General features: G+C 37.0%; 1 protein-coding gene across 5 annotated transcripts in view; it reads right to left on the bottom strand.

Moving 5' to 3' along the window:
• Positions 1-16,915, bottom strand: part of PPP3CA (protein phosphatase 3 catalytic subunit alpha) — a 325,435-nt gene that overhangs the window by 205,705 nt on the left and 102,815 nt on the right. Inside the window, exon 1 of one of the 5 annotated variants that reach the window (XM_021100473.1) lies at positions 4,461-4,484. The gene's annotated coding sequence lies outside the window, so the exon portion shown is untranslated. 5 annotated transcript variants of the gene reach the window in all.

Below are 16,915 nucleotides of genomic sequence, written 5' to 3'. Positions count from 1 at the left end.
TCAGAAATTCACAAAGGGCCAACTATTAAAGATTTAAATTTTAGAATCAGGACAGGCAAACCCTAAGAGAGATGAAATCTATCCAAGGTATAAGAGTCTCTTTTATTAATTGCCAGGGAACAAGAGCAATGGCAACTAAATTATCATTTAATCAGAAAAGATCTGGAAATAGATATAAATGCTACAAAGACAAATTCTCCCAAAAGTCCAGTTGGTGCTGTCCCATTAGATATTGGTCGTGATTTTCCAAATAAAGTGTGAGTGACTTTTTGGGGAATTCATTTTTGATCAAACCTCCGGTATGTAAACTCCTACTGCTCCACTTAACAGCACTCAAATAATAAGCCATTTCTACAGTAATATTATATTGGCTTGCAAATGGCTGAAGTATAAAATAGAATGACACACTGAGTCTAATTAAAGAAACCATCTCTCCAAACATGTGCTGCAGAGTAGTACAAAACAAGTTTTAAGGATCACCTGAAAAATAATTCAAGAAAAGCTGAGAAATAAATAACAGAAAAGCAATTCCTTGAAATGCTAAAAGGGGAATATAATTTTCGGAATTAAGATCTGTATTCAGTATTGTACACACATTATTTACACATAAACAAAAAGAATACATTTGAAAGACAATGCCTTGCAGCTTTGAATGGAACTGTCAATATCCAGTCCCAAAGAAAAGACAGCCTGAATTTCAAGGCTACTTCAAGGAAGCTGGCTCTCTATTAAAGGGTCTTGCTGCTCCAGATTCCTCAATGCAAAGAAATTGATTGTTCTTCAGAATGCAATTACCAAGTATCCTCATATATACAAATAAGCATTCTAGTAAAATTATGTGCTTTTGTGATAGCCTCTTCTAACTGGCATTTTTCAAGAACCTTATTTGTTTCCTATTTGGATCTACTCATTCTTTGCAAAAGTAAACCTTGACTTGAATAAACAACTAGGGAGTGTGGCACTGTGCTATCAGATGAAGAAAGCAAATCTAAAGGCAGCATTAATATAAATTGAGCCCTTAGGAGTTAGTCACAAGCTAGTCAGTCTCTACCTTGATCCCAGGGCCAAATGTTGAGTTAATTGCTCCCTTCAGTATTATATTTTATTCCCAGTGTAATCCACAGAGCAGGGGTAAAAAGGGCAGCAGGAAAAGGGAGAGAGAGAAAAGGAGGGAACTTAAAAGGGAGGTAGATGGTGCTTTCAGAGTGACAGTACTTGTTTTTTCAGACAAATAGGACAAATAAGAGAAGTAAGAAGATGACAAAGGAAAGTATGGGGAAAAAGAAAGACTGTCAATGATATTCAAAGCGGGGGGAGGGGGAGACCTGTATTTGAAAACATTTATAACTGGTCTTGATTTCATATACATATATGTGTGTGTGTATATGTATGTCTGTGTGTGTTTGTATATACTTTTCTCCATTAAAATGTTTTCAGCCACAAAAAATAAACCAACTCCCATAAAATCATACTGTACTATAAACACTTGTTATATCTGACCATGACTTACTTAAAAAAAACTTTAATCATGTGCTAATCATCTCTTATTCTCTTAAATATCTCATTTATTCTAAGTGATTAATAAATTTTTGATGGATTTTTGGATCAGTTAGAGCTACAATTAAATCTCCTTGTTGAAAATGCCTACTAGAGCATAGCAGTAATCATACCGTAGAATAAATAAAAGCGGCCCCCCCCAACCAGAAATATTCACTGCCTCCTAGACTACCATTTCATGTTATCTGTAACCAGCATTCAATGCTAAAAAATATTACTTCATAATATTTCATATTTTCTATAAGCTCAAAAGCTCCCTGAGGTTAAGACCCATATCTGATTGACCTCTGTCATCACCTCAGCACCTTACCCAACATTTTGGAGTGAATTACTCATTTAAAATAAAAGCATCAGCCTTTACTCTTTAGAACTCTGATACCTAATTTAATCTTACTGCCATGTGCTTTGGCCCAGGATAGAAAGGGTAATTCCTAAAAAGAAAAAAGTGCTGTCAGTATATGAATATGATGCCACTGACTCAGGAGCAGAGCAGACATGCTGAGTTATTTTTTCCAGTGGTAATGATGAATTGTGCTGACTGAGCCACTTGGTTCCTCCTGGGACCAATGGCACACATTTTTTTATCTAGCCTGCCAGGATTTAAGATAAAATTGGGGGGTTGGCTTTTTTTTTTTTCTTTTAAAAACTGTAGCTACTTCCCTCAAAATAACCATACTAAGAGCAAAATAAAATTATTAGGAGCACAAACAGTAGCAAAATGCTTAATCTCTTGTTGGGAGACTTTAAAGCCTCTGATCATCTCTAATTCCATCATACTTGAGTCAGTGTTGGTCTGAACAGTTATGAGTGACCACATGTAAACCAAATACCTACAAGCTAAATTTTACATGCTTGCCTTTCAACTGCTTGCTGGTCCCACTACAGATCAGTTTCATAGAAAGAGAAGTATCCACTGCTTTTCAATTTCTATATAAAACCTTCTTCCTAACACTCTTGAGTATAAATAGTTTCATGACTTTAAATAAAAAATACTATTTTGTTTATTCTGAAAATATCAATTTTTAAAACTGATGTTATTCTATTTACTTTAAATGAAGTACAGTTGATTTACAATGTTATTTTTAATTTAATAGTATATATTTTGGTATTCCCACAGCAGAAGAGAAATCTTCAGCAACACATGAAGAACACTATACACATTAACTAACATGTATTAAAATACTGTGTGAGTAATTAAATCTTACAAAATCAGGCAGATCTCTTCATATTTACTTAAAAGATTTCAATGTAAACTGATACCTCCTTTCCAGGCATTGTCGCCGACATGAACATCATAATGACATTTTAAAATTCATTATTGCCAGATTATCTCTCAATTTATTTCTTATTTATGCATTTATCTATCATTCCACACATTACATTACCCTCTCTCAAAACAACTATCTAAACAGAATGTGAACTACAAAAATAAGGTCTGGGTTTTTGCGGGGGTTTTTTGTTTATTTGTTTGTTTGAATCTATGCCTACTTTCAAAAGAAAGGGCACCTTGCTTAATAAGTAAATTTGAAGACTATCCCTAAAATATAAATGAATCTCTGAAAATCTGCATTAGAAAGAATTTCAAAGTATACGAACATAAAAAATGGCTATCCAGAAACATGCATGGAACCGTAAACAGGTAGGAAGAAATTTAAACTTGACGTCAGAGTAGCAACTCTCTTGGTTTGCCTGGCAGTAAGGAGGACGGTTTCCTAATGCTGGTCTTTCCAAAGTGCTAAAACCAGGAAAGTCTCCCAACTTGACCCAGCAAACTGGAACTTCAATTTCTCTTTATATAGCAGGAAACTAAAAGTAAATCATAACCACTTTAGAGAGAAAAGGTATGCTTTTATTAATTTGACTTTCTATAACAATTTAGAATAATGTTTTGTTTGCATATTTTAAGGAAAATGTGTGTGTGTGTGTGTGTGTGTGTGTTTTGTGTTTTTAGAGCCACACCCATGGCATATGGAGGTTCCCAGGCTAGGGGTCTAATCGGAGCTGTTGCTGCCGGCCTACGCCACAGCCACAGCAACACAGGATCAGAGCCACATCTGTGACCTACACCACAGCTCAGGGCAATGCCAGATCCTTAACCCACTGAGTGAGGCCAGGGATCACACCCGCAATCTCAAGGTTCCTAGTCAGATTCGTTTCCACTGTGCCACGATGGGAACTCTAGAAAATGCAAATAAATAAATCCTAAAAAAGCTTTTGAAAATCTACCTGTAAATTAGGGAATTTAGTCTACAATGTTTACCTTTTACTCTCTAATATTGAGTTAACTGGCCTTTATGTATGAGTTTAAAAGTCAAGAAAAATAAGTAAGTCAACTAAATGATTAGGTATTTAATGCAAACGAAATTTTGTGAAGTCCTAACCTAGAAATTCTCATGTCTTTTTTTTTTTTTTTTTTTTTTTTGGTCTTTTTTTGCCTTCTCTAGGACTGCTCCTGTGGTATATGGAGGTTCCCAGGCTAGGGGTCTAATGGGAGCTATAGCCACCGGCCTATGCCAGAGCCACAGCAACGTGGGATCCGAGTCGTGTCTGCAGTCTACACCACAGCTCATGGCAACACCGGATCCTTAACCAACTGAGCATGGCCAGGGATGGAACCCGCAACCTCATGGTTCCTAGGTTGGATTCATTAACCATTGCGCCACGACAGGAAATCCTTCTCATGTCTTTTTTTTTTTTTTAATGCTTTAAGTCAAGTCCCCACGAATCAATTATTTTTTGCTTATCACAAAGTACTACTAAATTAGTGGTACTAAATTACTAAAACTAATAGAAAGTCATTCCGTTTTAATATGAGTTAAGGCAGTTAATAGTTAAGGTAGTGAAAAATTTATATGTTCAAAGTGAAAAATGCAAGAAGATAAATATTAGCATGGCATGATTACCTTTCACTCAAAGCTTTTGCCCGAAAACCAAATTCTCCTCTGGTCTGTTTTCTAACCATGAATTCACAGTCTGTTATTCTGAAATTATTAAAGAAGCAAAAATCTGCTTAAAAGAAATACGAAGGCTTCAACCGAGTTATTTGCAAACAATTACTGCAAACAGGCTTTCTTTACAACAAACTTTTCAATCATACGTACATTACTAGTGAATGAATCATAAGAATAGTTGGCTTTTTAACATACAAATTATTAATGCATGAAAGATACCATGTGAAATAGTATCAAAATAATAAAACTTGTAAAAATATATACCTAAATTTAAACTGCCCATTATACATAACTTCCACAATTTAAGAAACTAAACCCTTTAACAACAAGCTGAGTCTGTCTAATTCATTTGGTGTAGGGGGCTGAATTGCCTTAAAAGAAAATTTAAATGAAAATGGCATTTTAAGGCATCTCATTTGGGGTTCAAAGAAGAGTAATGAGGTTGACCATTCTCCCTACAAGTCAGCTTCAATCTAAGTCACTTCAGACTTTTGAAAGATTTACCAAATCTATATTTGCATTAAATAATATCAGAATTATACACATATGCACTATACACTATAAAATACATACATTTGCGTCGGGGTTATAAAATCATGTGCAATGGAAAATGATTGCTAATTAAAACACTCTCCATTCACTAGACTATAAGCTTCATAAAGACAGAGGTTGCTTTTATTTCTCTGCCAAATCCCTAAAGCCTGGCCCACAAAGGTGCCTGGGCACATAGCAGATGCTCAGTAAACACATTTAATTAATACAGTATATTAAGGCCTTTGAAATCTTGCTGTCAAACAATCGTAAACAGTAAACATTTTAGTATACTTTCTTTAACAACTAGTTGAAATAATTGGATTTTAGGGGGTAGCAATTTCTCATACAACTAATACTTGCCCCAAAATAACGCAACATAATTGTTTTTGACAGTCAACTTGTCTAAAATTGTTTTACCTTATGTGTAGAAAGGTACTTCTCCCACTGATGTTATAGAACGTAACACAAACTGTGTGTGTGTGTGTGTGTGTGTGTGTGTGCGTGCTTTTAAGGGCCAGACCTGGGGCATATGGAGGTTCCCAGACTAGGAGTGTAATAGGAGCTACAGCTGCCAGCCTACGCCACATCCACAGCAACATCAGATCCAATGTTGGCAATGCCAGATCCTTAACCCACTGAGCAAAGACAGGGATCAAAGCCACAACCTCATAGTTCCTAGATGGATTCGTTTCCGCTATGCCACGATGGGAATCCTAACACATAAACTTTAAACATGAACTCTTTTAACACCAATTCACCCTTTGCACTGGGAAGGGCCCACATGACTTTCCAATAAAATTGAAAATTTTTCTGTATTCAAATTTAAATCTGTTTTCTGCCTTGAAAGGACCTAAAAAAGGACAGTAAAAAAAGCCAAAGACCAATATGGCTTATATGTAGAATCTAAAAAAATAATACAAATGAACTTATCTACAAAACAGAAACAGACTCACAGACATAGAAAACGAATTTACGGTTACCAAAGACGGGGTGGGTGATAAATTAGGAGCGTGGGATTAAAATATACACATTTGTATAAAATAAATAATCAACAAGAGCCTACTGTATAGCACAGGAAGCTATACTCAATATCTTGTAATAATTTATAATGGAAGGCTGTAAAAAAATATATATATACACATAACTGAATCACTTTTCTGTACACCTGAAACCAACACAACATTATAAATCAACTGTATTTCAATATTTTTTTTTTCTTTTTGCCTTTTCTAGGGCCACTCCCACGGAATATGGAGGTTCCCAGGTTAGGGATCTAATCAGAGCCGTAGCCGCTAGCCTGTGCTAGAGCCATAGCAACTCGGGATCCAAGCCATGTCTGCGACCTACACCACAGCTCACAGCAACACCGGATCCTTCACCCACTGAGCAAGGCCAGGGATCGAACCCGCAACCTCATGGTTCCTAGTTGTATTCATTAACCACTGAGCCACGACGGGAACTCCTTCAATAATAAACTTTTTAAAAGTCAATTCACCATGGCTTGACTATAAAGACCACCATATGACCAGAGCTGATGATTTATTCAAACAACACAGAATGAACATGGACTCTGCCAGGCACTAGGCCAGACACTGAAGAAAGGGGAACAAGGGAACAGGACAGACACCAGCCCTGGACTCAGAGTGTCTGTAATACCACAGAGTATCTAGAAAGAAAAAAACCAAAGGAACAAATAAAAGAATCACAAATGATGTTGAGAACGATGAATAAAACAGAGTACGAAGAGTAAAAGGAGAAATCAACTTTAAATAGTATGGTCAGGGCAGGCAACCGCTGAGGAAGTGACATTTCAGTCACTGAGAAAAACTCAGCCCTATGAAAAGCAGAAGGAAGCATATTCTAGACATCGAAAACAGCAAGAGCAAAGCCTGAGGTGGGAAAGAACTTCACATTTAGAAGAACTGAAAGAAACCTTGTTGACTTGAGCAAAGTTGAAGGGGGTTGGGGTGGGGACACCATCTGTGTCTGAAAAAGCAAACAGCAAAGAACATATATTCAAATGTAATAGGAAGCCAGTAAAGGGTTTAGGTAGAGGACTACTGAGATCCAAGAGACGATGTCTCTACGCGGCACATGGAGAACCAAAATGGGAAGCAAGTATGGAAACAGATGGCGGCCAGACCCTTGCCCTGATACAGTTATTAAGTTTCACCATCTGTATAAGGCAAGAAAACACTTTTTTAAAAAACTGAAGTATAATTGCTTCACAATATTATATTAGTTTCAGGTATATGGCATAGTGATTATTTTTATAGATTATACTGCATTAAAAGATATTAGAAAATAACGGCCACATCTCCCTGTGCCATACAATAGATCTTTATTGTTTACCTATTTTATGCACTGCCGTTTGTACCTCTTACCCCATACCCCTTTCTCGCCCCTTCTTCCCTTTCTCTCCCCACTGGTAACCACTAGCTTGTTTTCTGTATCTGTGAGAAGAGAGCACTTTTTTAAATTGTTTCTTTTCCTCTGAATTGCTGAACATTTCTTTTTTCAATCATCCCTGATTCTTCTACCACCAACATATTATTGCAAATAAACATAATCAGCATGTCCCTAAGAACATCTTTGGACTCAGAACACCAATTTTTAAAATCTTGGCTCTTCTGCTTACTAGTTTTGTAAAGACCCTAGTTTCTGTGTTCTCATCTATAAAGTTGGAATAAGAATAGAACTTATTTCCTAGAGATATTATGATGATTATATCACATAATCTATGCAAAACCTCCTACAACAGTAGACTAATAAGCATTAAATAAAATAATCCATACAAAGCACTTGGTAGCTGGATCATTATAATCAGAAGTAACAGTAATTATTATCTTAGTTATAATTATTATTAATAAGCATCCTCAGAGGAAGCTCCCATGTGGCACAGCAGGCTAAAAGGATCCAGCATCGCCACAATTGCAGCACAGGCTCCACCCCTGGCCCAGGAACTTCCACCTGCTGGGTGCAGCCAAGAACGAAACAAAACAAAACAAAAAACCTGGCCTCAGAAGTCTTCCTTCACTGGCTACCCTTCTTCTATTAGTTTGAAAATACGAGTTGTCCTGGAAACTTCAAGTCCAACAGAAAAGATCACAACTGCCACTGTGACTTCCCAATTAGTCAAATCTAATGTGCATATAGTAACAGTTCCCCATGAGTGGAGAAATATCACATTAGCATTGCATCAGCTGAATCATGTGAATTCGATTTATCAGCATTCCAGGGAGTGAAGGGTTTGGGTGTTACGTGGAGATTCAGTTATTGAGTGGTTAAACAATGTCCACTCAAAATAGCATGTAAAGTAAAATACAAGATCAATTTATACCAGAGAAAGCAAACCAGTAATGAGCTTGCATAAAGATTAGGTTGACTACCATCAATATAAATTAAACATATTTTTTATCCATAGCTTCATAACAGATTTTTAACTTGTTAATACAAGCCTTCTTAATACCATGTTTGCTTGTTTGTTTGTTTTTTGGCTGAGATGAAAGTTGGATTCTTACTGGGCAACTGTAGTAGATGCTGCCGCGTGCTGCCCAGATCCCCCATTTAGGACTCCCTTCTAGGATCAAGGCTCTCCTCCCCCAGCTTCCAGGAGCATTGGTTGTTGACTGTTCACAACTGTACCCCTCAAGGATGCACCACTTCTCTGGTCGATGGAGTAATGCAAAGGCCAGTCACCTCGCTTCCGTCTGGGGCAACTCGGAAGAGCCATCTAGCTCCAGAGCTCACCATAAGATGGGCTCACATCTCCATGGAAACTGCACCATGGTCCAGCTTCTCCCTCTTTCCAACCTTCACCCGCTTCAGTCGCCCACAGGTGTAGATCTTGACAGTACTTGCCCCGTAGACCTTGCATTCACAAATCTCAGACTCCATTTCCTAGCAACTTGCCCCAAGACAACAGCCAACAAATATTATAGAATAAATCAATTTTTTTTGCCACAGATCCATTCATACCTTCTTTCAAAACATGAACACATTCTTAAAACATAAGCCAACAGTTAATCTCTTAATAAAGATGTGTGAATAAGCTTTAAAACCAAGTCATCATTTCATCGCACTGTTTATTTCCTATTAAGCTGTCAAACAAAAAAATTACTACCTAAACTGATTAAATACCTTGTCCTTCACTCTGAGACCACAAACCACTTAAAAGGAGGATGACATTAGTTCTATAGATATCTCAAGAAAATTATTCTTACTTTTATAGAGAATATAATGTATGGTTAAAATAGATGTCGTGGACTAGTTCATATCTTTTAATCATGCACATTGAACTACTTTTTTCTTAAGAATAGACCTAATATTTACTTACAGGCAAAAATAATTTAATTCACGAAATAAAGAATTCAGCTTTGTTAAGAAAAGTTAAAATCTCATTTTTAAGTTAAGAGAGAAGCTTAAAGGAATTCCCACTGCGGCAAGTGGGTTAAGAATCCCAATACAGTGGCTTGCGTCACTGCAAAGGTACAGGTTAGATCCTGGCCAGGCGCAATGGGTTAAAGGATCCAGCACTGCCATCTCAGCTGCAGCTCAGAGTCAATCCCTGGCCTAGGAAATTCCATATGCCTCAGATGCAGCCAAAAAAAAAAAAAAAAAAAAAAAGAGAGAGAGCAAGAGAGAAGCTTACAATCTCTTTAGTATAATTATATTGTTATATAAAATGATTTAAAAATTTAGATATATAACAAAAAAGTTTTATTTTAAACATCAAAAATGAGGGAAAATACTAAAAATGGAAGTGTAAGAAATACATTGAAGCTTACATTCCTCTATATAAAATACTTAACTCTCCCGGGGCTATTTGCAGACCTCAGAGTGCATAGCTTAAAGATTCAAAAATCCTAGTTTTTCTACTTCAAAAATCAATAGTTATCTCATACCACAAGCTAGAATCTTGATTGTTTGCGTGGGAAGCCCTTCAATTTTAACGAATGTAAAGAGAGAATCTACTCTGCTCACCAGAAACTGGAATTATGTTCTCAAATGTATCCTATCAACTATCCCTCACCTAGCCTTCTGAGACTTAATTCTCTCTCTGACCTAAGATGTTTTGAATGTCTTCCACAATTATTACTTTACCGGCACTTTGATGACTCATAATTATTTTTAGGATCAAAACTCTAACCTAACCATCTGCTGATTTGCCAGTACTCCCTAGTATAACTGAAACATACACATCTATCGCCAACAACTAAATGAGCTTCCTCTATCTACAAATACTATTATTCACAGAAAGTTTACTGAAGGTCAGGAAACAGATTGAGAGAAGTCACTGAATGCCAGAAGCAGAACTTTAAACAAAAGTTTATTTCTGCCAGTAAGTGAGAAAGGTTACATATGTAACTTAGATGGTTTGGTCTTCCCTTGCTTCTTCCTATTTACAAATACAAACATCTCTTCTCAGAAGCAAATAAATAAATCATTTTCTTAAGAAGTCACAGTCTCGCTGAATTTTACTTTCCAACCAAATTTAAACGTTTTGTTTAATACTCCTTAAAGTGCTAAAAACTCACTGATGTCACATACCAAGAATTAAAAAAAAAAAAAAAAGAATTAAAAATTCTGTCTTTACAAACAGAAGAAAAGCAACAACTCCAGAAGAAAATAATTCTATCCAGACACCGGAGAAGATCTCATGAGAGTTAAGATATTTAATTACCACAATTTGGGAACAAGAAGCAACAATGGAGAAAAGCAAATAGAAGGTAAACATGAGAGCGATAGTTAAATGCAAATTCATGAGTAGAAACCAAAAGTGTGAAAACTGATCATATTTAATGATGCATCTCTGCTTTCCCAGTTCTTCCTCAATCATATGGTAAAAGAAAATATGAAGACACATTAATCCTGCTACCGGCCTTGAACACAGAATAGGCATTCAAAGCAAAAAGTTGATAGTGCAACACTGACTAAAGCTAACTTGTCAAAAAGTATCACTCCTTTAGGTAATCAATTACAACAGGGATTCTATATACACTCTCCAGGCACAGTAAGGGTTAAAACATACTCCCCTGTGGTGGTGCGTGACCATGGGCTCAAGCACATTTTAGTGTACCCCGACATCAGCTAGATCCTAAGTGAATGGAGTCTACAATAGTTTGATCAAAGAGATTGAGGGTAAAAGGAGCAATTGCTTTTTGGGGTAGCTAATGGAACACAAGAACAACTGGTTTGTACATCATTTTACTCTACAGTTCTACACATCCTTGAGTTTAGAAACTGTCAAGTATTTTTAAGGGTGAGAATATAAGCAGGATCAAAGCTACAGTTAAAACTGTGAATGCTCTGAAAATCTTTTGGCCCTTTAAAGTTTATGTACACAATAGAGTTCTCCTCTCTCCAGAGAACATCACTAAACAAAACCAAGGGGGAGCACATACTACAGCAGCAGCTACTGGGAATTACCAAATTACATGAAATTAATGGGATGTGGCTCTTTGCAATGAATAAATTTATAACTAAATGATGAGTGCCTTACGCTTTTTATTCCACCGGGTAAACTGCTAGAGTAATCAATTCAATCAGGTCTATTAGAGAGGCCCATTATATGTCCGATGGGCAGCTTTACTTCTTTCCCCTCCTTCTTCAGATTTCTGTCTGTGCTGAAGGAAAAATAAGCAGGTTGGTCCTTGAATTTAAATCTGGAATGTTAAGAAGTCAGATATGCAAATAGATAAAACAGAAAAAAGGAAGCCAAGACTCGATAAGCCAAAGGCACAAAAGAAAAAGAGAAACATCAGGAATACTAAAATGTTTAGGGACCAAATCAAATATTTTCAATTTATTTTTTAAATGTAATGCTGGTAATATTCAGAAAAATATTTCTAAAAATTAAAAAAAAGGGGGGGGGGGCTCAAGGATAGAATTACCATGGCTCAGGCTTAGAAGGATACAAACCAGTATGCTTGCCCTAGGGCTGAGTGATCCATATATAGACCTGCAGAGGCAACAGTAAACTTCACAGGAATTATGTAAGCAAGGCTCTTCCTACGATGAAATGGTACCACAAAGGGGCAAGAAATGACCTAGGCTTTACTTCCTGTAATGAGGCAATCTTTGCAACCCTATGAAAAGTTTCTTAATCCCAAGACTGGCAATATAACTTTTCTTAACTACCTCATAGTTTTAAAAGGAGAGCCACACAAATAACACATGTAAGGGCTCAGTAAAGGTAAAAGTGTGAAACAGAGAAAAGGTAGCACTGACACCAGAGGCAGTCTCAGTGCTACTATCGCTAACACAAAGCAAAGGCTCAACCAACAATTGCTGGATGAAAGAATGAACGTTTTAAAATAATTTTAAGGCATTCCCGCTGTATTGCGGTGGGTTAAGATTCCGGCTGCAGGAGTTCTCATCTTGGCGCAGCAGAAACAAATCCAACTAGGAACCACGAGGTTGTGGGTTTGATCCCTGGCCTTACTTGTGGGTTAAGGATCCGGCGTTGCTGTGAGGTGTGGGGTAGGTTGCAGACGTGGCTCGGATCTTGCGTTGCTGTGGCTGTGGTGTAGGCTGGCAGCAACAGCTCTGATTAGACCCCTAGCCTGGGAACCTCCATATGCCACAGGAGCGGCCCTGGAAAAGGCAAAAAAAAAAAAAAAAAAAAAAAAAAAAAAAATCCGACTGCAGCAGCTCAGGTCACTGCAAAGGCACAGGACTGATCCTCCAGCTGGCACAATGGGTTAACAGATCCCAAGTTGCTGCAGCTGTGCCAAAGGTCGCAGCTGAAGCTCAGATTCAATCCCTGGCCCAGGAACTTCCATATGCCATGGGTGAGACCAAATAATATTAAAAATAATAATTATTATTATTTTTAAAAAACAAGACCAGGAGTTCCCATTGTGGCTTAGCAAATTAAGAACCCAATATAGTGTCCATGAGGATATGGGTTCAATCTCTGGCCTTGCTCAGTGGGTTAGGGTTCCAGCTTTGCCACAAGCTGTGGTTAGGTCACAGACGCAGCTTGGATCCACAGAAGCGGCCTTAAAACAAAAAACAAAAAACAAACAAACAAACAAACAAAAAAACCCAAGACCAAATCACCAAATGATTCCAATAGGTAATGTTATATTTAACATTATGTTCTGGAATATTCTAGTTCTCTCAATTATACGCCAATATTAATCCAGTGCTTACTATTTGCTTAGCCCTGTCCTAAACACCTTATAAATATTAACTTGATAACAGCTCTATTAGGTAGCATCTACTCTTAGAATCTACTTCATTTATAAAACTTTCTTTACAGATAAAGGAGATGACAACTCAAAATACAGGGCTAAATAATTTGTCAAAAATCATGGAGTCGTACGTAGAAGAATTCAAATCTAAAAAAATCTGGCTCTAATAGCCATGCTTCTAAACTAAAATGAATTTATTAACGCACATATTCAGTGGCAAATTGGTAAGCACATCTGTACAAATGTTGCATACAGCACATGACCAAAAGAGTATTTTCAAATAAATTCAATTCAGAATCATTGTGAACTGCGCTGGACAGTGAAAATTCCTTTCTATTCTGGAGCTGACTCAGGGCATCATATCAATTATATGGGCCTCCTTGTATCACCCTTCTCTCTGCTTCAAAATACTTCCTTCCCAATCCTGTGAAATCAGATTGTTATGATCATTATACAACTACAGATGTGATAAATTCATTTGAGTAATAAAAAAAAAAAGTCTATGTTCTACAACCACCTGAGTTAAAGACAAAGAAATAGAAAAAATAAAAACTTGGATGACAACTGAGGGAAAAAAAAAAAAAAAAACTTCCTTCCCCAATGCCCAGTCATACTCATAATAGCATATCTTAAGTAGTTTTCTATAGTTGTAAAAATGCTTCAGCATGTGGACTTCTTAAAGAATCATAGCAGAAACACTTAGATTACATGAATGTTTAGATAGTTTTTAGTTCATTCATTAACAATTTATTTATTACTGACTGCCATAAACATTATATTTGCCACTGAAGAGGGATAGACTAGCAATTAAAGACAATCTTTATTTTTAAAGTCTAAAAAAAGACACAAACTTATGTGAGATAGCCTGGAAAATGCCTTTTTAAAAAATATTTGTCTCCTATTAAAAACTGATAATGTTACTAATTGAATATAAGAGTTCTAAAGATAAATAGAAAGGGTCAAATTTGGGAGACACAAGTGCCAGAGAACAGAAATGAAGTTTTACTCCATGTGCTAGAGATTGTTCAGTAAGAAAAATATAATTTTAATTAAAAAAAAAAAAAAGTAAATCTGGATTTTCCATTTCTCACATCTGGGAGTCACATGACTTCTAGGCTATCTGTATGTGTCCTTATCAGAATTAAATTAAGAAATCTGTTTCTGATCCCTTGAGCAAGAGCTCCTGCTGCCACTGAATCTGTGTTATATTATCCACTAATATGGAAGCAGCTCATGCAATGGAATATTACTGGGCTGAAGTGAGCAGAAAGGTTGCAGTGGCTCTAAACCAAAAGTGGTTCAAAAATTTGGAAAACATGTAAAACAATCATTTTCTCTTATGTCCCAGGCTTCACAACCTACAGACTAGAAGAATCCTCTCTCCTGATTTTTCTTTCTGCTCATTTTCCTAAAACCACCCAACTTCCACCACTGTCCAACTATTTCAGGCACTGCCCGCTTGAATCCTTTATACCACACACACACGCACACATGCACACATGCTAATGCACACACAAGTGCACACACATCCTTAGAGACACAGCACATACTCTTATTCAACACCAAAGGATTAAGAAAATACCGTCTGTTCTGAACCACCAATATAGCTCTAGCCTGAGAAATAGCACACAATGAATTACAGAACAGAGCTGTGGAAATAAGTGTATGGTTAATAGTTCTTGGCCAGGAGCTGGGCATCCTGAATCAAATCCCAGTTCTTCCCTTTATGCATGTGTGGTCCTGGGTGGTTATTTCATCTTTCCGACCCTCACTTTTCACATTCACTGAATCTCAGATGAAGTAGCTAATACACTTCTCAGCTCAACACTCTTAACTCTTGAAAGAAAAAAGGTAAACTCAAAGGAAGACAACAGCTTTTGATTTATATGATAAGGTTTTGGTATCTTTTTGAATAAGATCAAAAATGCTCTATCTCATGATAGTGGGATCATAGTCTCATACTGAGTAATGTTGGCTTCCCTACGCCAAAGGCAAGATTACAACATTTTCTAAATATTGGTAACATTTGAAACATTAGAGGAATACATTAGTCACTCTGCCTTTAAAATATCTGATTTTTAGTTCCAATGTGTTATTTTAAAACATGTACACAAATTTATTTCTTAAAAATACCTTTTGGAGACAAGTCACACCAGGGTCAGCTTCCAGTAATATGCAGCTCTTTACTCTCCACCAAGTCTACTCTCCATTACACAAAAGTAAGTTAGAGTCTCTGCACTTCTACAGGCTCTCCTATCTTTGTTTCTCAATCATTTTCATAATGTTAATGAGAGAAGAGTGAAGCAGGGAGGCTATATAATTAACCTTCCATCTGCAAATTGAACAACCCAGAAACAAGCATACAAAGGAGTAAGGACATGAGTATGCCACTGAGAACACATAACACGTTGAGTTTAATCAAGTCCATGGAATAAGAGGAAGTGAGAAGTCATTTCCTCCCCATAGTGCTAATGAGCACAAGTCCCCAGGCAAACAAGAGAGAAGCCAACAGCTCACTTACACAGGGACACGCTAAAGTCATGCAGGAAAACAAAAGAGAATAGATCCTGTTATTTGATGTGATACACATGTTCTAAACATACATACACATATACGCACACATACATATGTATTATATGTGTGTGTGTGTGTGTGTGTGTGTATATATATATATATTTTTTTTGGTTGCACCCACAGCATATGGAGGTTCTCGGGCCATGTACCAAATCCAAGATGCAGCTGCAACCTACGCCACAGCTGCCGACAATGCTGGATGCCACAGCAGGAACTCCCACATGTTCTATATTTTAAAAGAACTGAATATATTTTAGTAGCTGTTCCTTGAAGTTGTACCACACATGATCCAATTTAGCTAAGTCAAACTGGAGCAAAGTTAGAACTCTCCATCCTGCATCATGGTACCTGGCTGCACAACATTTAGAGATGTCAACAAATACAGGGCTCTGTGGGAAACACCTTTAAAGGAAATTATTGAAGATCCTGTCCAAGCTATGCATAATTTTATACACTTTGCTGACAAAAGAGAAAAGGGAGAGAAATTGACTCTCTACCTATGAAACTGGACTATCACAAATTGTTAGCCTGCGTGCCTTTCAACGAAATCTAGTAAAATGTAATGAGATTGGTGAGTGCTTTCTCTATACTTGTTTGAATGATTTTTCTCTTAATGGTTTTCCATCAAGGCTTTTTAAAAGATCCAAAGAGCTGCAATATGATTCCACAAGAGAAAAGGCTCACGGACTGACCAGGATAATTTACAAACCTCAGCTCCACAGGGCCCCAGCCTCACTCTCCAGCCTCACCTGCTTCCCTGGTGTCTACCTCACCATCTCCTCCCATAGAGTTCCAACTCCTCTTCACTGCTAGCTCAGTCTTAGCAGTGGTGCCATCATACCTGCAATCCCCTCAAATATAACACCTTGGACTGATTTCTCACTTTTCCTTTTTTTATCACTAAGAGTGACAAGAATTGCATTCCATCACTCTACATCATGCAATTTTACCATCACTTACTTTAATGCAATTTGCTACCACATTCTGCAGGGTTTTTGTTGTTTTCTTTATTTGTTTGAGAAAGGTCCTGAATTTATTTTTAGCCCCCCACCTTGGAATTTTACCATGTACGGTAACATATTAAAATCTCTTCAGTCTTGA

The sequence above is a fragment of the Sus scrofa genome, chromosome 8 (genome assembly GCF_000003025.6).
Source record: "Sus scrofa isolate TJ Tabasco breed Duroc chromosome 8, Sscrofa11.1, whole genome shotgun sequence".
In the NCBI taxonomy this organism is placed as follows: Eukaryota; Metazoa; Chordata; class Mammalia; order Artiodactyla; family Suidae; genus Sus; species Sus scrofa.
This window is presented reverse-complemented; position numbering and strand designations above follow the sequence as displayed.